Below are 26,648 nucleotides of genomic sequence, written 5' to 3' on the forward strand. Positions count from 1 at the left end.
ATTATTTCCAAAACAGGCAGAGAGAAAGAGAGAGAGAATCTGTAATCAAAATCTAGATAATCCTGCCCTCTCCTTTGTAAATAAATATGCTACTAATCCTTTAATGGCAAACGAACTTTAAAGTTTTCATTAGTGGTGATGAATTCTGAACTATCATACTTTCTCACTTGGTTTCCTTGTGATCAGTTTCAGACAAATGTCCTACATAATCCGAAAGGCTATGTGACGTTTTATTTACAACAGCTCTGCAATTTTAACATTAAGATGCTAGGCAATATTGAAGCTACATGTTCAAAAATTTTTTTTTTTTTTTTGCAGTACACGGGCCTCTCACTGTTGTGGCCTCTCCTGTTGCGGAGCACAGGCTCCGGACGCGCAGGCTCAGCAGCCATGGCTCACGGGCCCAGCCGCTCCGCGGCATGTGGGACCCTCGTGGACCGGGGCACAAACCCGTGTCCCCTGCATCAGCAAGCGGACTCTCAACCACTGCGCCACCAGGGAAGCCCCAACATGTTCAAATTTTTAAAGACATTTTTATGTTGGAACATTCTTCACGTTGGACAATATTCAGAGGTGGTCACATTGTGTTAATAAAGGATATCTCTTAATCTATTATTCAATAAGGACTTAGATTTTAATAATCACATCATGACTACAAAAACAGCATCATTTAGAAATCAATTAAGCTATAGAGGAATAAGGCACACAGATGCATTTTACATCACTAAGAACAAGAGTTAGGCTTATCAAGTATAAATAAATATTGTTTTAATATCAGTATTTTTCCCCAATAATTAAAATAAATTGTAAAATATATTCTAGAGTAACCCAATTTTTACCAGATGATTCAAATGACATGATTGAAAAATCTCTTTGAAATGCCATTAAGAATATGACCCTGGGGCTTCCTTGGTGGTGCAGTGGTTGAGAGTCCGCCTGCCGATGCAGGGGACATGGGTTCGTGCCCCGGGTCCGGGAAGATCCCACATGCCACGGAGCGGCTGGGTCCATGAGCCTGTGCGTCGGGAGCCTGTGCTCCGCAGCGAGAGAGGCCACAACAGTGAGAGGCCCGCGTACCGCAAAAACAAAAAAAGAATATAACCCTGGACTTCCCTGGTGGCACAGTGGTTAAGAATCTGCCTGCCAATGCAAGGGACATGGGTTCGATCCCTGGTCCGGGAAGATCCCACATGCCGCAGAGCAACTAAGCCCTTGCACCACAACTACTGAGCCTGCGCTTACAGCCCACGAGCCACAACTACTGAAGCCCACACACCTAGAACCCATGCTCCGCAACAAGAGAAGCCACCACAATGAGAAGCATGCGCACCGCAATAAAGAGTAGCTCCCACTCACTGCAACTAGAGAAAGCCCGTATGCAGCAACAAAGACCCAATGCAGCCAAAAATAATAAAAATAGTAAATAAATAAATAAAACAAAGGAAACTTAGACTTAAAAAAAAGAATATAACCCTACAATTTTATAATACATTTTTTATGTGCTAAGAATATCAACCTTCTAATAGCAACTAAATTTTTAAGGTATATTCAAGTACACTTTAGAATAATTTTGTTTCATTTCAAATATAGACTGTTAACAACAACATAAATGCTGTTGACTTTGGTATATGAGGGCACTTATTATTTTATTATATCATTGTTATGATCATAGTTATTTTAAATCAAAATAAGTGGAGACAATTTGGGTGTCAGTAGGACATAAGAGTAAGAGAACCTTGAAATCTCAATAGTTTGTTAGAAAAATGAACACTCTGCGTATTAATCAGTGAAAAATAAAAATGGATGGTTGGATTTCTTGATTTTACAACTATTTAAAAGAAAAAGGAAAATGGGCATGTATCTGTATAAACCCATTCCTACAGCTAATACCTTTTTTAAAAACAAAAAACTAAAACTTTCAGTTCAGTGGTTCTCCTGAAAGTTAACTAATTGTAAGAATCAGGGACAAATAATTATAAGCCTTTATTTTATTAACCCAGAAAAACTACAAGTAATGACCTTCTCTATTCAGCTAACTGAACTTGGCTTATGGTTTCTTTCTGAGAGACAGATCATAAAGAAGATTGTTTAATGATTGTAAATCAATGTTCAAGAGAATTCATTTACTCGTTCAACAAACATTTATGCGCCACCTACTATGTTCCACTGTATTCAGTACAATGATAACAATAGTGAATAAAACAAAGACACAATATCCACTTCGACTGCAAGGTAGTCAAGTAAGTTTGTTTTGTTTTGTTTGCGGTACGCGGGCCTCTCACTGTTGTGGCCTCTCCCATTGCGGAGCACAGGCTCCGGACGCGCAGGCTCAGCGGCCATGGCTCATGGGCCCAGCCACTCCGTGGCACGTGGGATCTTCCCGGACCGGGTCACGAACCCGTGTCCCCTGCATCGGCAGGCAGACTCTCAACCACTGCGCCACCAGGGAAGCCCTCACATAAGTTCTAATTTTTGCAACTCTAACAAGCCAGCACAAAAGTAAGTGTAAGATGAGGGAGAAACTGGATTCTCTGAGAAGCAGAAGAAATTTAAAATCACCTGTTACTTCTCTAGGGCCAGCTCTACTTCTCCCACTCCACAATGCATCTGCCATCCTTTCATAAAATGGCTAAAGACTAATACCAGCCTGACTCCATCATGTCAATGATAAACACATCAGCAATAATAAGAAATGCTTTTTGGGTCAAGAGATTCAAATGATTGTTCTGAGTGACCACAACCAACACAAAAATTTCCCTATTGAATTTGCTTTTAAAAAATGCAGGCTTCTATTTTGCACAAATTTCTATTGCTTTCACTCTGAATTTCTACACTATTTCAAAACTTTTAGCAAGCATTATTTTTGAGAAATTCAGATACAGCTACACTGCATCACAACAAAAGGAGGCAAATGAAAAATGCAATTTCCTATTTCTCTTCCCTCATCACCACTGTACAGACTTGAAATCGCTAGATGCTTCCTCTTTCTAAAGGATATACCGTAAAATTAAGATTTTCAAGGTTATTGTGGTAAAAGGGATTTGAATAAAACCATGTGTGAATGGATGCCCACCAAAGGGCAAATCAGGGTCCACAAAACCAAGGCTGCCCACCTCACACTGCCCTCAGGAGTCCAATGACTCAGTCTCATGAACCAACCAAAATAACAGAAGAGAAGGCACAAAACAAAGGTCATGATTTCTACTCATGAAATAAATGGCATCGTGGGATGAATAATACAAACAGCTGTCTTAAGTCTATGGAAATAAAAAGGCATTTCTAAGGCATAAATGTCACAACAGGGATGAGTTAATGGGAAAATGGAGTCTGAAAGGCTCTGAAGAGGACAGACCCAATCGTGTCTAAGTTTATGAGTCTGATGAATATTCCTAGGCAATAATATCACAACAGACTGAATTCTTATTATAGCACATCATATTGTTTCAGTGAAATGAAAGAAATTACAAATCATTGGATAGAGTGAAACTTCACGGGAGCCGGAAGTATTTTGTTAATTACCCTGAAAGCCTTCTGGAAAGAAATTTATGACTTTTAGTTTCTATCTTATCAACTGACAGCAAGTCACTGGTTTATTAGCCTAGAACAAAAAAATTCGATGGGAAAAAAGGTTAGTTAACCTATTCATAGGTATTATGTAGCCAAAAACGTGTGTGTACTATTTACATTTTTTACCTTTAAATTGATTACACTGGCATATTTTAGAAATAACAAGAATATTTCTTTCTAAGTATCATGACAAAAAGTGCAGTTCTAACTAAGAGTCAGAAGACCTGAATTCAATTCTAATTCAATGCTGCTGACAACCTACTGAGTGGCCCAGCCAATGTCATCAATCTTTCTTGACTTCAGTCTCATCATTCTTAAAATGACCTCTGAGACAAACTCTTTCTGTTCTCAGAGTCAGTTTCTTCCACCATTTAAACTATGCTTTTTTATTCTACTAAGACTATCATGATGAAATTTTAATTCATACACACTGCATTGTTTCTTTCAAATAGATTAAAGAATAATGGATTCATATAATAACAATAAACTCTAGTTCCAAAAATAGCACCCAAATGCTCTAAAAGAAATTATGGAGATTCCAAATGTGTGAATTATGGAGAATCTGCCCTACACACATAAACCCCTCAGCATGTAGAAAGGAACTTTAAACAATTATATATCCTGAAAGTTATACAAGCTATAAAATGACTAAGGAAAAAATATTTTTTGATGTTAGGAAGAAAGATAATATGTCATTTTGATACTTTGAAGGACGTAAGTCTGAGAATGACTGAAATAATACATTAGATGGATGGGACATGAGACATCTAGATTCAGATCCTATGGGTACTTGGAAAGTAGAAACCAGGTATTATTTTATTTATGGTTCTAGGAACCAAATAGTGGCAGAAAGTAAAAGTGTGCAATGAAATCTCAAGAGAACTTAGATAACTTAAAAATAATTGCAGCTTTAGAAGGTACCTGTAGCTTGAAATCAACGAAAAAGTTATGTTATTGACGCACAGAGAGCAGAGTTAATGAAGGTAAAGGCGCTTGTAAATTGGACAACAGCTGGTTAAGACTAACGATACACAGAGTAGATGACCACTTACCGTGTGTAATTTGAGGCCACAAGATTCTGTCTCTCAAAATAATTTTTTCCACTTACTTGGCCTGAAATTCCTGCCCTGTAAGAGAAGTAGCCTCCAGAAGGACACTGTTAAGTTGTACATGTGTGACACTGGAGATGTGAGGAGGCCCCATGTCCCATCCCATTTTCTCCCAAACTTCCAAGAGACCTTGTTCTATCAATCACCACCACTCCACTCCTGGAACCTGACCTTTCTGCTAGCTTCTTATATTCAGCATTTAAATACATTCATGACTCTGCTGCCTCTAGTAAAAGGGGGAAACTCCTCTCAATTCTGTATCTCCCTCCAGTTACCATGCCACCTCACCTTTTCACAATCAAATATCATCTTCTATTCACTTCTCCATCCATGACAGCCAGATTTCCTTCACTATTTCTATTCCCAAGGTAACCAATAATGTCCTGGCTCCTAATCCAGAGACAGTTCTTGGTCCTTAGGTTGCCTGATTTCTCAGCACCATTTGACATAGTTTACCATTCCGCCCTTCTTATTATGCTCTTTCCTTGGCCTTCAAAATAGCATAAGCATCTGGTTTTCCTCCTACTTCTCTGCCCATGATCTTTCAGTCTCCTTTGCAGTTTCCACTTCTTCCTTAAATGTTGTTTTTGATCCTTAAAGAGCTACCCTAGGCCTTTCATGCCTCTCTCTTAACACTCTCTCCTTGGGAAATCTAATACCATAGACATAACAATAGTAATCAACTATATTAGGGCCATTATTAACTATTTCAGTACCTTGGTACAGACTACACTTGCCAGACAGATGTTATAATAAATACGCAAATCTACTATGTCTATGATATTAATGGTATCACCTTAGGTGTGGCACCTTTGTGATATGCACAACTCATACAAAAATGTATGGGGGAGGAGCTTCAACATGGTGGAAGAGTAAGAAGTGGAGATTAATAACGAACCAAGATGGCAGAGAGAAGGACGTGTTCTCACTCCCTCTTGTGAGAACGCCAGAGTCACGGCTAGCTTCTGGACAATCATTGACAGGAGGACACTGGAGCTCACCAGAAAGGGTACCCCACATCCAAAGACAAAGGAGAAGCCACAATGAGACGGTAGGAGGAGCGCAATCACAGTAAAATCAAATCCCGTAACTGCTGGGTGGGTGACAAGCAGACTGGAGAACACTTAGACCACAGAAGTCCACCCACTGGAGTGAAGGTTCTGAGCCCCACGTCAGGCTTCCCAACCTGGGGGTCCAGCAACGGAAGGAGGAATTCCTAGAGAATCAGACTTTGAAGCCTAGTGGGATTTCACTGCAGAATTTCAACAGGACTGGGAGAAACAGAGAGTCCACTCTTGGAGGACACACAGAAAGTAGTGTGAGTATCTGGACCCAGTGGAAGGAGCAGTGACCCCAGGGGAGACTGAGCCAGACCTACTTTCTAGTGTTGGAGGGTCTCCTGCGGAGGCGGGGTGTGGCTGTGGCTCACCGTGGGGATGAGGACACTGATGGCGGAGGTTCTGGGGGTGCGCCTTGGCGTGAGAACTCCCGGAGTCTGTCATTGGCCCCACCAAACAGCCCAGGTAGGCTCCAGTGTTGTGCTGCCTCAGGCCAAACAACCAACAGGGAGGGAACCGAGCCCCACCCATCAGCAGTCAAGGAGATTAAAGTTTTACTGAGCTCTACTAACCAGAGCAACAGCCAGCACTACCCACCACCAGTCCCTCCCATAAGGAAACTTATACAAGCCTCTTAAATAGCCTCATCCACCAGAGGGCAGACAGCAGAGGCAAAAAAAACTACAATCCTGCAGCCTGTGGAACAAAAACCATGTTCACATAAAGATAGACAAGATGAAAAGGCAAAGGGTTATGTACCAGATGAAGGAACAAGATAAAACCACAGAAAAACAACTAAATGCAGTGGAGATAGGCAACTTTCCAGAAAAAGAATTCAGAATAATGATAGTGAAGATGATCCAGGACCTCAGAATAAGAATGGAGGCAAAGATCAAGAAGATGCAAGAAATGTTTAACAAAGACCTAGAAGAATTAAAGAACAAACAAACAGAGATGAACAATACAATAACTGAAATGAAAACTACAACAGAAGGAATCAATAGCAGAATAACTGAGGCAGAAGAACGGATAAGTGACTTGGAAGACAGAATGGTGGAATTCACTGCTACAGAACAGAATAAAGAGAGAATAATGAAAAGAAATGAAGACAGCCTAAGAGACCTGTGGGACAACATTAAACGCAACAACATTCGCATTATAGGGGTCCCAGAAGAGGAACAGAGAGAGAAAGGACCCGAGAAAATATGTGAACAGATTATAGTCGAAAATTTCTCTAACATGGGAAAGGAAATAGCCACCCAAGTCCAGGAAGCACAGTGAGTCCCATACAGGATAAACCCAAGGAAAAACACACTGACACACATAGTAATCAAATTGGAAAAATTAAAGACAAAGAAAAATTATTCAAAGCAGCAAGGGAAAAATGACAAATAATATACAAGGGAACTCCCATAAGGTTAACGGCTGATTTCTCAACAGAAACTCTAAAAGCCAGAAGCGAGTGGCATGATATACTTAAAGCGATGAAAGGGAAGAACCTACAACCAAGATTACTCTATGCTGCAATTATTTCATTCAGATTCAATGCAGAAATCAAAAGCTTTACATACAAGCAAAAGCTAAGAGAATTCAACACCACCAAACCAGCTCTACAAAAAATGCTAAAGGAACTTCTCTAAGTGGGAAACACAAGAGAATAAAAGGACCTACAAAAACAAACCCAAAACAATTAACAAAATTGTCACAGGAACATACATAACGATAATTACCTTAAACATAAATGGATTAAATGCTCCAACCAAAAGACACAGGCTTGCTGAATGGATACAAAAACAAGACCCATATATATGCTGTCTACAAGAGACCCACTTCAGATCTAGGGACACATACAGACTGAAAGTGAGGGACTGGAAAAAGGTATTCCATGCAAATGGAAATCAAAAGAAAGCTGTAGTAGCAATACTCATATTAAATAAAACAGACTTTAAAATAAAGAATGTTACAAGAGACAAGGAAAGATACTACATAATGATCAAGGGATCAATCCAAGAAGGTGATATAACAATTATAAATATATATGCACCCAACATAGGAGCACCTCAATATATAAGGCAACTGCTAACAGCTATAAAAGAGGAAATCGACCAGGACCAGATCAGGACCAGATGGCTTCACAGGTGAATTCTATCAAACATTTAGAAAAGAGCTAACACCCGTCCTTCTCAAACTCTTCCAAAAAATTGCAGAGGAAGGAACACTCCCAAACTCATTCTACGAGGCCACCATCACCCTGATACCAAAACCAGACAAAGATACTACAAAAAAACGAAATTACAGACCAATATCACTGATGAATATAGATGCAAAAATCCTCAACAAAATACTAGCAAACAGAATCCAACAACACATTAAAAGGATCATACACCATGATCAAGTGGGATTTACCCCAGGGATGCAAGGATTCTTCAATATATGCAAATCAATCAATGTGATACACCACACTAACAAATTGAAGGAGAAAAACCATATGATCATCTCAATACATGCAGAAAAAGCTTTTGACAAAATTCAACACCTATTTATGATAAAACTCTCCAGAAACTGGGCACAGAGGGAACCTACCTCAACATAATACAAGGCAATAGACGACAAACCCACAGCAAACATCATTCTCAATGGTGAAAAACTGAAAGCATTTCCTCTAAGATCAGGAATAAGACAAGGATGTCCACTCTCACGACTATTATTCAACAGAGTTTTGGAAGTCCTAGTCATGGCAATCAGAGAAGAAAAAGAAATAAAAGGAATACAAATTGGAAAAGAAGAAGTAAAACTGTCACTGTTTGTAGGTAACATGATACTATACATGGAAAATCCTAAAGATGCCACCATAAAACTACTAGAGCTAATCAATGAATTTGCTAAAGTTGCAGGATACAAAATTAATGCACAGAAATCTCTTGCATTTCTGTACACTAATGATGAAAAATCTGAAAGAGAAATTAAGGAAACACTCCCATTTACCATTGCAACAAAAGAATAAAATAAGACAAAAGACCCATACACAGAAAACTATAAGACACTGATAAAACAAATTAAAGATGACACCAACAGATGGAGAGATATACCATGTTCTTGGATTGGAAGAATCAATACTGTGAAAATGACTATACTACCCAAAGCAATCTACAGATTCAATGCAATCCCTATCAAATGACCCATGGCATTTTTTACGGAACTAGAATAAATCATCTTAAAATTTGTATGGAGACACAAAAGACCCCAAATAGCCAAAGCAGTCTTGAGGGAAAACAACAGAGCTGGAGGAAGCAGACTCCCTGACTTCAGACAATATTACAAAGCTACAGTAATCAAGACAATATGATACTGGCACAAAAGCAGAAACATAGATCAATGGAACAGGATAGAAAGACCAGAGATAAACCTATGCACCTATGGTCAACTAATCTATGACAAAAGAGGCAAGGATATACAATAGAGAAAAGACAGTCTCTTCAATAAGTGGTGCTGGGAAAACTGGACAGCTACACATAAAAGAATGAAAGTAGAACACGCCTAACACCAAAAATAAACTCAAAATGGATTAGAGACCTAAATGTAAGATGAGATACTGTAAAACTCTTAGAGGAAAACATAGGGAGAACACTCTTTGACATAAATCACAGCAAGATCTTTTTTGATCTACCTCCTAGAGTAATGTAAATAAAAACAAAAATAAACAAATGGGACCTAATGAAACTTCAAAGGTTTTGCACGGCAAAGGAAACCATAAACAAGACGAAAAGACAACCCTCAGAATGGGAGAAAATATTTGCAAATGAATCAACAGAAAAAGGATTAATCTCCAAAATATATAAAGAGCTCATGCAGCTCAATATTAAAGAAACAACCCAATCAAAAAATGGGCAGAAGACCTAAATAGACATTTCTCCAAAGAAGACATACAGGTGGCCAAGAAGCACATGAAAAGCTGCTCAACATCACTAATTATTAAAGAAATGCAAATCAAAACTACAATGAGGTATCACCTCACACCAGTTAGAATGGGCATCATCAGAAAATCGACAAACAACAAATGCTGGAGAGGGTGTGGAGAAAAGGGAACCCTCTTGCACTGTTGGTGGGAATGTAAATTGATATAGCCACTATGGAGAACGGCACGGAGGTTCATTAAAAAACTAAAAACAGAATTACCATGTGACCCAGCAATCCCACTACTGGGCATATACCCAGAGAAAACAATAATTCAGAAAGACACATGCACCCAAATGTTCACTGCAGCACTGTTTACAATAGCAGGTCATGGAAGCAACCTAAATGCCCATCGACAGACTAATGGATAAAGAAGTTGTGGAATATATATTCCATATATACAATGGAATATTACTCAGCCATAAAAAGGAACGAAATTGGGTCATTTTTTGAGACATGGATGGATCTAGATACTGTCATACAGAGTGAAGTAAGTCAGAAAGAGAAAAATAAATATCATATATTAATACAGGTATGTGGAACCTAGAAATATGGTACAGATGAACTGGTTTGCAGGGCAGAAGTTGAGACACAGATGTAGAGAACAAACGTATGGACACCACGGGGGGAAAGCCGTGGTGGGGTGGGGATGGTGGTGTGATGAATTGGGACTGACATGTATACAGTTATGTGTATAAAATTGATAACTAATAAGAACCTACCGTATAAAAAAGTAAATACAATTCAAAAATTAAAAAAAAGAAAAACTAATAGTAAACTTTCTTTGGGTTATTTGTATGGAAATATGTTAATATAAATGTTTCAGACATTACATGAAATTTCTAAAAATCTTATATATTCTGGTATAATGTTATGTCATAATTCTAGTTATTACATTAAAATGTATATCTCAGAAACAACTAAATTTCCTTGTCAATTGCATTATTATGAACTTTCATCAAATCTTTAACCGTGGTCATTTCTAAGTCTTTTGTCATTTACAGACAGTTCTGGGTGTACTCTGATGCTTTTGCAAAAATGTTCCTAAAAAAGGGTTTCATCTTCAAGGAATTCATGGAAAAGACTCTGACAAGTACAGGATTCTGGTAACTGACTGTACTGCTGACTGAATGAATAAGCATTTTCAGAACTCTAATGGAAAACTGATGAATTCATAAAAGTGCTAACAAAAGATCAAGATGAAAAAAAAATTAATTACATGAGACTGAGTGAACTGATGAGGATGATTATAATTTTTGTGACTTTGTTTAAAGAAAGAAAAAAAACAAAAAAAAGTGGAGATCACCTTCCTCCCCACAAATACATCAGAAATACATCTACATGTGGAACAACTCCTACAGAATACCTACTGAACGCTGGCAGAAGACCTCAGACCTCCCAAAAGGCAAGAAACTCCCCACATACCTGGGTAGGGCAAAAGAAAATAACAGAGACAAAAGAATAGGGATGGGACCTGCACCAGTGGGAGGGAGCTGTGAAGGAGGAAATGTTTCCACACACTCGGAAGCCCCTGCGCAGGCGGAGACTGCGGGTGGTGGAGGGGGGATCCTTTGGGACCACGGAGTAGAGCGTAGCAACAGGGGTGCAGAGGGCAAAGCAGAGAGATTCGTGCACAGAGGATCGGTGCCGACCAGCACTCACCAGCCCGAGAGGCTTGTCTGCTCACCCACCGGGGCAGGTTGGGGCTGGGAGCTGAGGCTCGGGCTTCAGAGGTCAGATCCCAGGGAGAGGACTGGGGTTGGCTGCATAAAGACAGCCTGAAGGGGCCTAGTACACCACAGCTAGCTGGGAGGGAGTCGGGGAAAAAGTCTGGACCTGTCGAAGAGGCAAGAGACTTTTTCTTGCCTCTTTGTTTCATGGTGAGCAAGGAGAGGGGATTCAGAAAACCACCTAAATGAGCTCCAGAGATGGACACGAGACTCGGCTATCAGCGCAGACCCCAGAGACGGGAATGAGACACTAAGGCTGCTGCTGCCACCACCAAGAAGCCTGTGTGCACGCACATGTCACTACGCACACCTCCCCTCCCAGGAGCCTATGCAGCTCGCCACTGGCAGCATCCCGTGTTCCACGGATAACTTCCCCGGGAGAACACACAGCGCACCTCAGGCTGTTCAAACATCATGCCAGCCTCTGCCACCGCAGGCTCGCCCCGCATCCATACCCCTCCCTCCCCCAGGCCTGAGTGAGTCAGAGACCCTAATCATCTGTTCCTTTACCCCCGTCCTGTCCGGACGGGAACAGATACCCTCAGGCGACCTACACACAGAGACAGGGCCAAATCCAAAGCTGAACCCCAGGAGCTGTGCGAACGAAGAAGAGAAAGGGAAATCTCTCCCAGCAGCCTCAGGAGCAGTGGATTACACTTCCACAATCAACTTGATGTACCCTGCATCTCTAGAATACCTGAATAGACAACGAATAATCCCAAATTGAGGTGGTGGACTTTGGGAACAATGATATATATATTTTTTTCCTTTTTCTCTTTTTCTGAGTGTGTATGTGTATGCTTCTGTGTGTGATTTTGTCTGTATAGCTTTGCTTTTACCACTTTTCCTAGGGTTCTGTCTAACCGTTTTTTTGGTTTGAGGGGTTTTTTTAGTATACTTTTTAGCACTTGTTATCGTTGGTGGATTTGTTTTTTGGTCTGGTTGCTCTCTTCCTTCTTTCTTTTTTTCAATTACTTTTCAACTTTTTTTACTTTTATTTTAATAACCTTATCTTATTTTATTTTGTCTTTCTTTTTTTTTCCCTTTTATTCTGAGCCACATGGATGACAGGGTCTTGGTGCTCTGGCCGGGCATCAGGCCTGTGCCTCTGAGGTGGGAGAGCTGAGTTCAGGAAACTGGCCCACGAGAGACCTCCCAGCTCCATGTAATATCAAATGGCGAAAATCTGCCAGAGATCTCCATCTCAATGCCAAGACACAGCTCCACGCAACTACCAGCAAGCTACAGTGCCGGACAACCTATGCCAAACAACTAGCAACACAGTAACACAACCACACCCATTTGCAGAGAGGCTGCATAAAGTCATAATAATGTCACAGACACCCCAAAACACACCACTGGACGTAGACCTGCCCACCAGAAAGACAAGATGCAGCCTCATCCACCAGAGCACAGGCACTAGTACACTCCACCAGGAAGCCTACACAACCCACTAAACCAACATTAGCCACTAGGGGCAGACACCAAAAACAACGGGACCTACGAACCTGCAGCCTGCGAAAAGGAGACCCCAAACATAGTAAGTTCATCAAACTGAGAAGACAGAGAAACACACAGCAGATGAAGGAGCAAGGTAAAAACCCAACAGACCAAACAAATGAGGAGGAAGTAGGCAGTCTATGTGAAAAGGAATTCAGAATAATGATAGTAAACATGATCCAAAATCTTGGAAATAGAATGGAGAAAATACAAGAAATGTTTAACAAGAACCTATTAGAACTAAAGAGCAAACAAAAAATGATGAACACAATAAGTGAAATTTAAAATTCTCTAGAAGGAATCAATAGCAGAATACCAGAGGCATAAGAATGGGTAAGTGACCTGGAAGATAAAATAGTGGAAATAACTACTGCAGAGCAAAATAAAGAAAAAAGAATGAAAAGAATTGAGGACAGTCTCAGAGACTTCTGGGACAACATTAAACACTCCAACATTCTAATTATAGGGGTCCCAGAAGAAGAAGAGAAAAAGAAAGGGATTGAGAAAATATTTGAAGAGATTATAATTGAAAGCTTCCCTAATATGGTAAAGGAAATAGTCAATCAAGACCAGGAAGCACAGAGAGTCCCATACAGGATAAATCCAAGGAGAAACATGCCAAGACACGTATTAATCAAACTATCAAAAATTAAACACAAAGAAAAACTGTTAAAAGCAGCAAGGGAAGAACAACAAATAACATACAAGGGAATCAGCATAAGGTTAACAGCTGATCTTTCAGCAGAAACTCTGCAAGCCAGAAGGGAGTGGCAGGACATATTTAAAGTGATGAAAGAGAAAAACCTACAGTCAAGATTACTCTACACAGCAAGGATCTCATTCAGATTCGACAGAGAAATTAACACCTTTACAGGCAAACAAAATCTAAGAAAATTCAGCACCACCAAACCAGCTTTACAACAAATGCTAAAGGAAATTCTCTAGGCAGGAAACACAGGAGAAGGAAAACACCTAAAATAACAAACCCAAAACAATTAAGAAAATGGTAATAGGAACATACATATCAATAATTACCTTAAATGTAAATGGATTAAATGCTACAACCAAAAGATACAGACTGGCTGAACTGATACAAAAAGAAGACCCGATTATGTTGTCTACAATAGACCCACTTCAGACCTAGGGACACATATAGACTGAACGTGAGGGAGTGGAAAAAGATATTCCATGCAAATGGAAATCAAAAGAAAGCTGGAGGAGTAGTACTCATCTGCGACAAAATAAACTTTAAAATAAAGACTATTACAAGAGACAAGACATAATGATCAAGTGATCAATACAAGAAGAAGATATAACAATTGTAAATATTTATGCACCCAACATAGGAGCACTTCAATACATAAGGCAAATGCTAACAGCCATAAAAGAGGAAATCGAGAGTAACACACTCATAGTTGAGGACTTTAACACTTTCATCAATGGACACATCATCCAAAATGAAAATAAATAATGAAACACAAGCTTTAAATAGTACATTAAACAAGATGGGCTTAATTAATATTTATAGGGCATTCCATCCAAAAACTGCAGAATACCCTTTCTTCTCAAGTGCTCGTGGAACATTCTCCAGAATAGATCATATATCGGGTCACAAATCAAGCCCTGGTAAATGTAAGAAAATTGAAATCATATCAACTATCTTTCTGACCAAAATGCTATGAGCCTAGATATCAATTACACGAAAAAATCTGTAAAAAATACAAACACATGGAGGCTAAACAATATACTACTTAATAACCAAGAGATCACTGAAAAAATCAAAGAGGAAATCAAAAAATACCAAGAAACAAATGACAAGGAAAACACGATGACCCAAAACCTATGGGATGCACCAAAAGCAGTTCTAAGAGGGAAGTTTATAGCAATACATTCCTACCTTAAGAAACAAGAAACATCTCAAATACACAACCTAAACTTACACCTAAAGCAATTGGAGAAAGAAAACAAAAAACCCCCAAAGTTAGCAGAAGGAAAGAAATCATAAAGATGAGATCAGAAATACATGAAAAAGAAATGAAGTAAACAATAGCAAAGATCAGTAAAATTAAAATGTGGTTATTTGAGAAGATAAACAAAATTGATAAACCATTAGCCAGATGCTTCAACAAAAAAAGGGAGAAACTCAAATTAATACAATTAGAAATGAAAAAGGAGAAGTAACAACTGACATTGCAGAAATACAAAGGATCATGAGAGATTACTACAAGCAACTATATGCCAATAAAATGGACAACCTGGTAGAAGTGGACAAATTCTTAGAAAAGCACAACCTTCTGAGACTGAACCAGGAAGAAATAGAAAATATAAACAGACCAATCACAAGCACTGAAATTGAGTCTGTGATGAACAATCTTCCAACAAACAAAAACCCAGGACTAGATGGCTTCACAGGCGAATTCTATCAAACATTTAGAGAGGAGATAACACCTATCCTTCTCAAACTCTCTCAAAATATAGCAGAGGGAGGAACAGTCCCCAACTCATTCTATGAGGCCACCATCACCCTGATACCCAAACCAGACAAAGATGTCACAAAGAAAGAAAACTACAGGCCAATATCACTGATGAACATAGATGCAAAAATCCTCAACAAAATACTGGCAAACAGAATCCAACAGCACATTAAAAGGATCATACACAATGAACAAGTGTGGTTTACCCGAGGAATGCAAGGATTCTTCAATGCACGCAAATCAATCAATGTGATACACCATATTAACAAACTGAAGAATAAAAGCCATATGATCATCTCAATAGATGCAGAAAAAGCTTTTGACAAAATTCAACACCCATTTATGATAAAAACCCTCTAGAAAGTAGGCATAGACGGAACTTTCCTCAACATAATAAAGGCCATATATGACAAACCCACAGCCAACATCGTTCTCAATGGGGAAAAACTGAAAGCATTTCCAGTAAGATCAGGACAAGACAAGCTTGCCCACTCTCACCACTCTTATTCAACATAGTTTTGGAAGTTTTAGCCACAGCAATCAGAGAAGAAAAGGAAATAAAAGCAATCCAAATCAGGAAAGAAGAAGTAAAGCTGTCACTGTTTGCAGATGACATGATCCTATACATAGAGAATCCTAAAGATGCTACCAGAAAACTACTAGAGCTAATCAATGAACTTGGTAAAGTAGCAGGATATAAAATGAATGCACAGAAATCTCTGACATTCCTATACACTAATGATGAAAAACCTGAAAGTGAAATTAAGGAAACACTCCCATTTACCATTGCAACAAAAAGAATAAAATACCTAGGAATAAACCTACCTAAGGAGGTAAAAGACCTGTACTCAGAAAACTATAAGACACTGATGAAAGAAATTAAAGATGACACAAACAGATGGAGAGATATACCATGTTCTTGGATTGGAAGAATCAACATTGTGCCCAAAGCAATCTACAAATTCAATGCAATCCCTATCAAACTACCACTGGCATTTTTCACAGAACTAGAGTAAAAAGTTTACAAATTTTATGGAAACACAAATTACCCCAAATAGCCAAAGCAGCCTTGAGAAAGAAAAATGGAGCTGGAGGAATCAGGCTCCCTGACTTCAGACTATGCTACAAAGCTACAGTAATCAAGACAGTATGGTACTGGCACAAAAACAGAAATATAGATCAATGGAACAGGATAGAAAGCCCAGAAATAAACCCACGCACATATGGTCACCTTATCTTTGATAAAGGAGGCAAGAATACACAATGGAGAAAAGACAGACTCAAAATGGATTAGAGAACTAAATATAAGACCAGACACTATCAAACTCTTAGGGGAAAACATAGTCAGAACACTCTATGACATAAACCACAGCAAGCTCCTTCTTGAACTGAAATGGAAATTAAAAACAAAAGTAAACAAATGCGACCTAATGAAACTTCAAAGCTTTTGCACAGCAAAGGAAACCATAAATAAGACCAAAAGACAACCCTCAGAATGGGAGAAAATATTTGCAAATGAAGCAACTGACAAAGGATTAATCTCCAAAATTTACAAGCAGTTCATGCAGCTCAATATCAAGAAAACAAACAACCCAATCCAAAAATGGGCAGAAGACCTAAACAGACATTTCTCCAAAGAAGATATTCGGATTGCCAACAAACACATGAAAGGATACTCAATATCACTTGTGATTAGAGAAATGCAAATCAAAACTACAATGAGATATCACCTCACACCAGTCAGAATGGCCATCATCAAAAAATCTACAAACAATAAATGCTGGAGAGGGTATGTAGAAAATGGAACCCTCTTGCACTGTTGGTGGGAATGTAAATTGATACAGCCACTATGGAGAACAGTATGGAGGTTCCTTTAAAAACTAAAAATAGAACTACCATACGACCCAGCAATCCCACTAGTGGCTATATACCCTGAGAAAACCATAATTTAAAAAGAGACATGTACCACAATGTTCACTGCAGTTCTATTTACAGTAGCCAGGACATGGAAGCAACCTAAGTGTCCATCAACAGATGAATGGATAAAGAAGATGTGGCACATATATACAATGGAATAGTACTCAGCCATAAAAAGATACGAAATTAAGTCATTGTAGTGAGGTGGATGGACCCAGAGTCTCTCATACAGAGTGAAGTTAGTCAGAAAGAGAAAAACAAATCCATATACTAACACATATATATGGAATCTAAAAAAAAAAATTGGTCATGAAGAACCTAGGGTCAGGATGGGAATAAACATGCAGACCTACTAGAGAATGGACTTGAGGACACGGAGAGGGGGAATTGTAAGCTGGGACAAAGTGAGAGAGTGGCATGTACGTATATGCACTATCAAATGTAAAACTGATAGCTAGTGGGAAGCAGCTGCATAGCAAAGGGAGATCAGCTCGGTGCTTCGTGACGACCTAGAGGGGTGGGATAGGGAGGGTGTGAGGGAGGGAGCCACAAGAGGGAAGAGATATGGGAATGTATGTATATGTATAGGTGATTCACTTTGTTATAAAGCAGAAACTAACACACCATTGTAAAGCAATTATACTCCAATAAAGATGTTTAAAAAACAATGTATGGGTATGATTCCCAAATACACTACTCTAGCTTCAGATATAACATTAGCTAACACTTATTTAGGACTTACTATGTGTCATTATTCACTGTTCTAAGCACTTAACATATATTCGCTCATTTGATCACTTAACATATATTAGCTCATTTAATCCTCAAAGAAACCTGTAAGACTGGTACTATTATCTCCATTGCACAGCTGAGAAAACAAAGGTACAAGAAGGTTAAATAATTTGTCCAATCTTTATAAATGGTGGAATCGGTATTCAAATCCAGGCAACCTATGTACAAAGCTCACATGTTTAACCATTTTATAATATTGTTTACTGAAAAATTCTTGTTTGACATCTCTGGGATACCTCAAACTCAACATATACAAAATTGAGCTCATTATTCCTTAACCAAATATGCTTCTCTTCCTGAATTCTCTGGACACTAATTAGCCTTGCTTTCTTAGTCTTTTTTACCTTTGATTGTTAATCTATCTCATAAAATCTCTCTATCACCATCCCCTATTCTAGGTTCTTACTGATACCCGTGAATCAGAAGACTAGAAAGGAAAGCTTGTACAAGAACATAAGCCCTATGACATAGATAATTTTTCTTCTTCACTACTATATCCTCCAAGAAGTGTTCTTGAAACACAAGAAATGTTTAATAAATATTTGTGGAATAACTGAATTTAGATCTGAACTTGCTTTTTACTTCTTTTACTTGTCTTTCAGTTGACCCCTAAAAGTATCAGCTGGGGGCTTCCCTGGTGGCGCAGTGGTTGGGAGTCTTCCTGCCGATGCAGGGGACGCAGGTTAGTGCACCGGTCCGGGAGGATCCCGCATGCCACGGAGCGGCTGCGCCCGTGAGCCATGGCCGCTGAGCCTGCGCGTCCGGAGCCTGTGCTCCGCGGCGGGAGGGGCCACGGCGGTGAGAGGCCCGCGTACCACAAAAAAAAAAAAAAAAAAAAAAATCAGCTGGATACCCTCACTATAATACTCAGCACACAGTCCTAGCACTTATCGCAACCAGTCAGAATCCCCCACTAAAGCCTGGGACCCTCTAGCCTCTTTCATTCACCATTTAATCCCTAAAACCCAGCACAGTACCCAGCACAATATGTATTTGTTGAATGAATAAATAAATGGATGCATGAATGATTGCAGATTTCCTCTACTTCTCTGGCTCAAGCAATCTCACTGCTCACCTGAATCACTGCAGTAGCTTTCTAACTGGATGGACTATTCTCAGTATTTAGCCCCCGCTTCAAGACCATTTTCTGTACATTAGTCAAAATGAGCTTTCTAAAATCAAACCTGATAATGTCTTTGCCCTATTTAAAACCCCTGAATGGCTCCCTAATGCTCTTAGGATAAAGTCTAAGCTCTCTGATGTATCTTATAAAGCCACTTTTAACCTGCGCCCTGTGTACCTCTATCACCTAATCTATTTTCAATCCCTGTTTACATGCCATTCCCCAGACATACTGAATGTTTCCCGCTCCTGTAAGCAAGTCATGCCCTCTCTTTACTCAGAAATTTTATACTTGCTTTATCCCAGAATACTGACTTCCAACCACCCCTTTCTCTTGATTAAGACATTTCTCCTTCCAGGACGCCATCCCTGATCACTCAAATCTGGATTAGGTGCACATCCTAAGTGGTTCCCCTGCCATGGAAATCTTCAGCACACAGTGTTTTAACTGTCTATTTACTTCCCCATCTTACCCTCTTGACTGTAAGAGCTGTGGAGACAAGTACTGCATCCATCTAATTCACCACTGCCTTCCACAGCAGGTACTACAGTGCCTGGCATCTGGCAGGTCCTTAGAATATATATATATATATGTGTGTATATATATATATATATATATATGAATAAATAATATTCTCTAACTCTTTCCCGTAAGCGCAGAATAATTTATCAAATGAGTTCATTGTCATGTTAGATAGTATGAGATGGTATGAGAACCTAGACCTTAAAGAAGAAAATAAGGGAGAAATAAGTTTCAGGGGGAGGAAGGGTTGAGTATTAGTTTAAAAGCAAAACATTCTGGATTAAAAATAGAGTCAATCAGGACAAGTGTAAAGGACAAGCTCAGGGAGTCAGCGGCCATGGGATATGGCTCCAGTACCCATAGCAGGACAGGGAAGACTGAAAATTGCTGGGGACTTTAAATTAAGCTTTTCCAGTGAGAGGTGGAAGACTTTGGGAACAGACCTATCTGTCAGTATGGGAGGAAATCCAACACGGAGATCAAAAAAAGGGCAGCAACAGCCCAATAATAGATACATGTTGAATGAATAAATAAATGGATGGATGGATGAATGCTGATTTCCTGATTCTCTGGGTAATGTGCTTAGCCTCTAGGAGGCTGGCAAGAGAGGAACCTAGTCTTCTGATGGAAAAGCTGACCATAACAGTGAAGAAGCCAGAGAAGGCAATGTAGGACAGACAGCGTTAACTTGATTTCTTGCATTCTTTCTCCAGATATACCATAGAGTGTCAAGTAATTTAGAACTATTATCTCACTAAATCTTATGCGAAATAGGCACTATTATTCATTTTATTTTGCAAATGAGAAAACTGAGGCTCTGAGAAAAAAATAACTTGCTAGTGATGAATGGAATCAAGATTTAAGTATATGTCTGTCTGCCTCCCAAGCCCAAGCTCTGACTTTCCATGATCTCCTGCCTTGCATCATAATAAGCACCATATACTGGTGCTTACTCCTCTCTGCCAGATTAATTGCATTAATTCTCTCATTTAAGCCCCCCTACAACTCTAATTAGATAGAACATGAGACTTAGAAAGGAAGAGTATTTTGCCTGATGTCAAACAGGCAACAAGAGATGGAGTTGGATTTTAAACCTAGGTCTGCCTGTCTCCAAAGCTCAAATGCTTATCCTTTGCATTGTTATCCCCACTCTTAAAAATTAATCTTTATGAGGAGACGAGTCCTGGATTAGGGCCACACAATTAACTAGGGATTGTTGGGATAGAGTCTCAGCACTGAGCTAGAAATGAAGGGCTTGAATCTTTCCTGCAGCCAGCCCTGGCCATGACTGATCTTAGTAGCAGCCAGTCTGGTTGGGATGAGTGGTAGGTGAACTGGGAGGCGAGGTCCATGAAGAGAAGGGAGGAGGAGTGCCAGGCAATCTGGACAGAGCCTGTCCAGAGGACCCATGGTCCCAGTGATGCAGAGTTGAGAAATACACAGGCTAGATACCCAGCCAAGAATGAATGGCAGCTAATAGAAATAATAAATGGCAAAGGAATTATGTAGAATAAGCAATATAAAATCATCTTAACCACTTAAAGTTTGGTTAGCAAAACTTCTAACTATAAACCAAGACACATTTATACATGTTGCTGTTCACTTTATGACCTATAACTTGGTCATTCTACAATGTTGTGATGAGACAGAATTTTCACTGCTATAACCATTTAATACAGAGTATTTTTTTAGGTTATTTGGACACAGTCAGATACCATACAACTCATATGAAGAGACTGGGGAATGACCTTTTGTTTAACTCCAGGAAAAAATCCACAATATGAAATGATCTAGAAGAGATCAGCAGTGTGATGATTGTGAAAGGTTTTTTTCTCTCTCTCTCAGCTTGCCTTGTTTTCTCCAATGTTTGTAGTATAACTGGATTACATTAAAAACAATAATGACTGTTAATTAGAAGATTTAAACTAGGCTGCAAATATTTTTTCCTTTCTAATATTCTAATTGCCAAAGAAGAAAGTCTATATAGAAACTCTGGGGAGAATCTACCAAATAAGAAAGAGCTGTCTCAAAGCAAATGTTCCAAGAGATGGCTAATTCCTTTGTTTGATGGTTTGTTTCATACGTTCATACTGCAGGAGGGAAAAACCAACAGATGATATTTTTATTCTTCTCCTTGTTAATAGTTTGGCAATGTAGTGGGATGGTATGAGTGATAGATTCACAGTTAGGAATGTGGAGTTGGGTTCTGGGTATACCACTAACTAGCTATGTAACATTGGGCAAATCTCCTCACTTCTGTAGGCTTCTTCTGTCACAGCTGTAAAAATATCCTAATCTCTTTCACTACTGAGATACAGTGATGCTAAACTAATTGATTCTAACAGCTCTAACACGTTGAGTGTTCCAGTATTGAAATCCTGATTGTGAGCGTACCTACACCACAGTAGTAGTTATGGTAGTAATTCATTTAACAGAAATTCCCAACTGGTGACCATTCACCCACTTCCTTCAATACCTAGTCCTTAGCCGTTTCAAAGCAAGAAATAATGCTAGAATGAAAACAGAAGCCAAATTTCCCCCACGGAACCCTGAGAGTAGTCCTGTAGCACCTGCTTCTCTATTTTGTTCATTACAAAAAATAAAATAAAATCTCCGTGTCCATCTGGTAGCATTCAAAGGTTGCCAACCTGGCACCATTTGTGGATATTAAATTCACTGACTCTTATCTAAAACAAATTTTATACTTTACGTTCATAGGCTTAGCATGAATGGAATTAGCAGATTTTGCCATAAGTAGTTAGCGACAATTATTTCCAATAAACAAACCACATATTCCATATAACTATTTTATCCCATGCTCTTCAAAAGAGGTTACAGAAATGGCAATTTAAATTTGGGGAAAAAATAATCCTAAAAAAGTGCTTAGTGTTTATTTTTAAATGACTAATAATCTGAAATCTAATATCATATTAAATGACTCATTAGAAAATAGAAAAAACTGGAAATGATTATTCAACTGGATGCACATAAAGATACATTATATACCACCAAATATATAAAATAATAGCCAAATAACTATTTTTAATAAAATGTAACTGTGGCTATAGACACAATCTCAGGAAACTTCATAATTAAAGAAGTAATAAGGAAACAGCAAAACAATGCATATTCATTCCAATAAATATAGTACCACAAGTATGTATAATCAACCTAATGAACTGGTGAAATGGTTCTATAACTATTATCACATGAAAGTTAAATTTTCTGTTTATTCTTAAAACATTGTCAAATATTCATTTGGGCTCTTTTCTTTAATATTCTTCTGGAAAATAAAAGTAAGAAAAATCACTAAATCTTTTGATGCTTTTAATTTGTGTGAAATTATATAGTGGCTCTGTGTAAGCTAAAGTTCAGATTTCCTATCACAAAATTTATTTCTATCAAATGAAAGAATAATTGTTTTCTTAAAAATTTTATAACATCGATTTCCTAGAACAGGTTCAAATACCTAAAGATTTTTCTGAAGAGTCCTAAGTGGTTCTTCTCCTTTCCCAAGGAGCTAATTCCATGTTGATGTCCAATCCTGAGTAAAACCAAGACTTCGTGGTGAGAGAAGTTACATTATCCTTTGCCCAGAGCTTCACAGCAGACATTGTTCCTGTATGTGACACTAAAGATAGTTTTTCCTCAGGAGTAATATCCAGGGGAAACAGAAGACTGAAGATACATGTAAAGTGGGCAAGTTATATATGAATTGCATAGAAGAGACAGCGTATAGTCCCCTCCCCACTCTACCTCCAGTGGTTCATCAAACACAGGAGCTCATCTCTGTCTTCCCAGGGAAAGTACTTTCCAAAAGGAAGCTGGATTTGGAGGGCAAAGTGGTGGAGAAGACATGGGGTAAGCTCAATTCATATCTACGAATTGTTTAGCATTCTATAAAGAGAATTTATGGCCAATTAAATGTGTGTTATTTAAATGAAAATTATCATATGTCTCCCTAAATAGAAACAGAATACCCACCATTTATTACAAGCACTATGTGCCAAGCACTGTGTTATGTGCTTTATATACACTATTTAATGTAAAACTCAAAAAAACTCTGCAAAGTAAATGTTTTTATCTCCTTCTTAAAGATAAGGATATTGAAGCTGAGAAAGGTTAAATGATTTGCTCAAAGTCACTGGGGATATATAGTAGAACTGGAATCCAAATTTAGGTTTAGCTAATTCAAAAGCAAATGCTCTATTTGCCAATAACAAAATGTCTTATCAAGTCAACAACGTATGGCTCAAGACTATCAAAAAATAAAATGGTAAGCATTACTCATTTGTAGGTCCTCTAGTTCCATCTTTCAACTCAATTAGGCAGCAAAAATAAAAGGCAAGTTACAAACAGAATGATTAGAAGAAAGGAGGGGAGCTAATATTAAATGAGGAGAGGCCATACTAGCAACTCCTAGGCATATCTCAGAAAAGACATGTCTAAATAATGCACTCAAGCACTAGTTACAATGCCCATTGCTGCAAGAAAGAAAGGAAGGAAGGAAGGAAAGAAGGGAAGGAAGGAAGGAAGGAAGGAAGGAAGGAAGGAAGGAAGGAAGGAAGGAAGGAAGGAAGGAAGGAAGGAAGGAAGAAAGAAAGAAAGAAAGAAAGAAAGAAAGAAAGGAGGGAGGGAGGGAGGGAGGGAGGGAGGGAAGCCTCTTCCACCAGAGAGCAGCCAGCATAAGCAAAAAGAACTACAATCCTGCAGCCTGTGGAACAAAAACCAGATTCACAGAAAAACAGACAAAATGAAAAGGCAGAGGACTATGTACCAGATGAAGGAACAAGATAAAACCACAGAAATACAACTAAATGCAGTGGAAATAGGCAACCTTCCAGAAAAAGAATTCAGAATAATGACAGTGAAGATGATCCAGGACCTCGGAAAAAGAATGGAGGCAAAGATCGAGAAGATGCAAGAAATATTTAACAAAGACCTAGAAGAATTAAAAACAAACACCTCAAAGAATTAAAAAACAAACAAAACAGAGATGAACAATACAATAACTGAAATGAAAACTACAATAGAAGGAATCAATAGCAGAATAACTGAGGCAGAAGAAAGGATAAGTGACCTGGAAGACAGAATGGTGGAATTCACTGCCGTGGAACAGAATAAAGAAAAAAGAATGAAAAGAAATGAAGACAGCCTAAGAGACCTCTGGGACAACATTAAACACACCAACATTTGCATTATAGGGGTCCCAGAAGGAGAAGAGAGAAAGAAAGGTCCTGAGAAAATATTTGAAGAGATGATACTAGAAAACTTCCCTAATATGGAAAAGGAAATAACAACCCAAGTCCAGGAAGCACAGACAGTCCCAGGAAGGATAAACCAAAGGAGAAACACACCAAGACACACAGTAATCAAACTGGAAAAATTAAAGACAAAGAAAAATTATTGAAAGCAACAAGGGAAAAATGACAACATACAAGGGAACTCCCATAAGGTTAACAGCTGATTTCTCAGCAGAAACTCTATAAGCCAGAAGGGAGTGGCATGACATAGTGATGAAAAGGAAGAAACTACAACCAAGATTACTCTACCCGGCAAGGATATCATTCAGATTCGACACAGAAACCAAAAGCTTTACAGACAAGCTAAGAGAATTCAGCACCACCAAACCAGCTTTACAACAAATGCTAAAGGAACTTCTCTAAGTGAGAAACACAAGAGAAGAAAAGGACCTACAAAAACAAACCCAAAACAATTAAGGAAAGAGTAATAGGAACATACATATCGATAATTACCTTCCATGTGAATGGATTAAATGCTCCAACCAAAAGACACAGGCTCACTGAATGGATACAAAAACAAGACCCATATACATGTGTCTACAAGAGACCCACTTCAGACCTAGAGACACATACAGATTGAAAGACAGGGGATGGAAAAAGATATTCCAATTAAATGGAAATCAAAAGAAAGGTGGAGTAGCAATACTCTTATCAGACAAAATAAGCTTTAAAATAAAGAATGTTACAAGACACAAGGAAGGACACTACATAATGATCAAGGGATCAATCCAAGAAGAAGATATAACAATTACAAATATATATGCACCCAACACAGGAGCACCTCAATACATAAGGCAAACGCTAAGAGCTATACAAGAGGAAATCGACAGTAACACAATAATCATGGGGGATTTTAACACCTCACTACCACCAATGGAGAGATAATCCAAAATGAAAATTAATAAGGAAACACAGCTTTAAATGACAAAACAGGCCAGTTATATTTAACTGATATTTATAAGACATTCCATCCGAAAACAGCAGATTACACATTCTTCTCAAGTATGCATGGAACATTCTCCAGGATAGATCACATCTTGGGTCACAAATCAAGACTCGGTAAATTTAAGAAAACTGAAATCATATCAAGCATCTTTTCCAACCACAATGCTATGATATTAGAAACAAATTATAGTAGAAAAAAACGTAAAAAGCAAACACATGGAGGCTAAACAATACGTTACTAAATAACCAAGAGATCACCAAAGAACTCAAAAAGGAAATCAAAAAATACCTAGAGATAAATGACAACGAAAACATGATGATCCAAAACTGATGGGATGCAGCAAAAGCAGTTCTAAGAGGGAATTGTATAGCAATACAATCCTACCTCAAGAAACAAGAAAAATCTCAAATAAACAATCTAACCTTACACCTAAAGGAACTACAGAAAGGAGAACAAACAAAACCCAAAATTAGCAAAAGGAAAGAAATCATAAAGATAAAATCAGAAATAAATGAAATAGAAACAAAAATATAGCAAACATCAATAAAACTACAATCTGGTTCTCTGAAAAGATAAACAAAATTGATAAACCTTTAGCCAGACTCATCAAGAAAAAAAGGGAGAGGACTCAAATCAATAAAATAAGAAACGAA

Source organism: Globicephala melas, chromosome 9 (genome assembly GCF_963455315.2).
Source record: "Globicephala melas chromosome 9, mGloMel1.2, whole genome shotgun sequence".
NCBI classification, from domain to species: Eukaryota; Metazoa; Chordata; class Mammalia; order Artiodactyla; family Delphinidae; genus Globicephala; species Globicephala melas.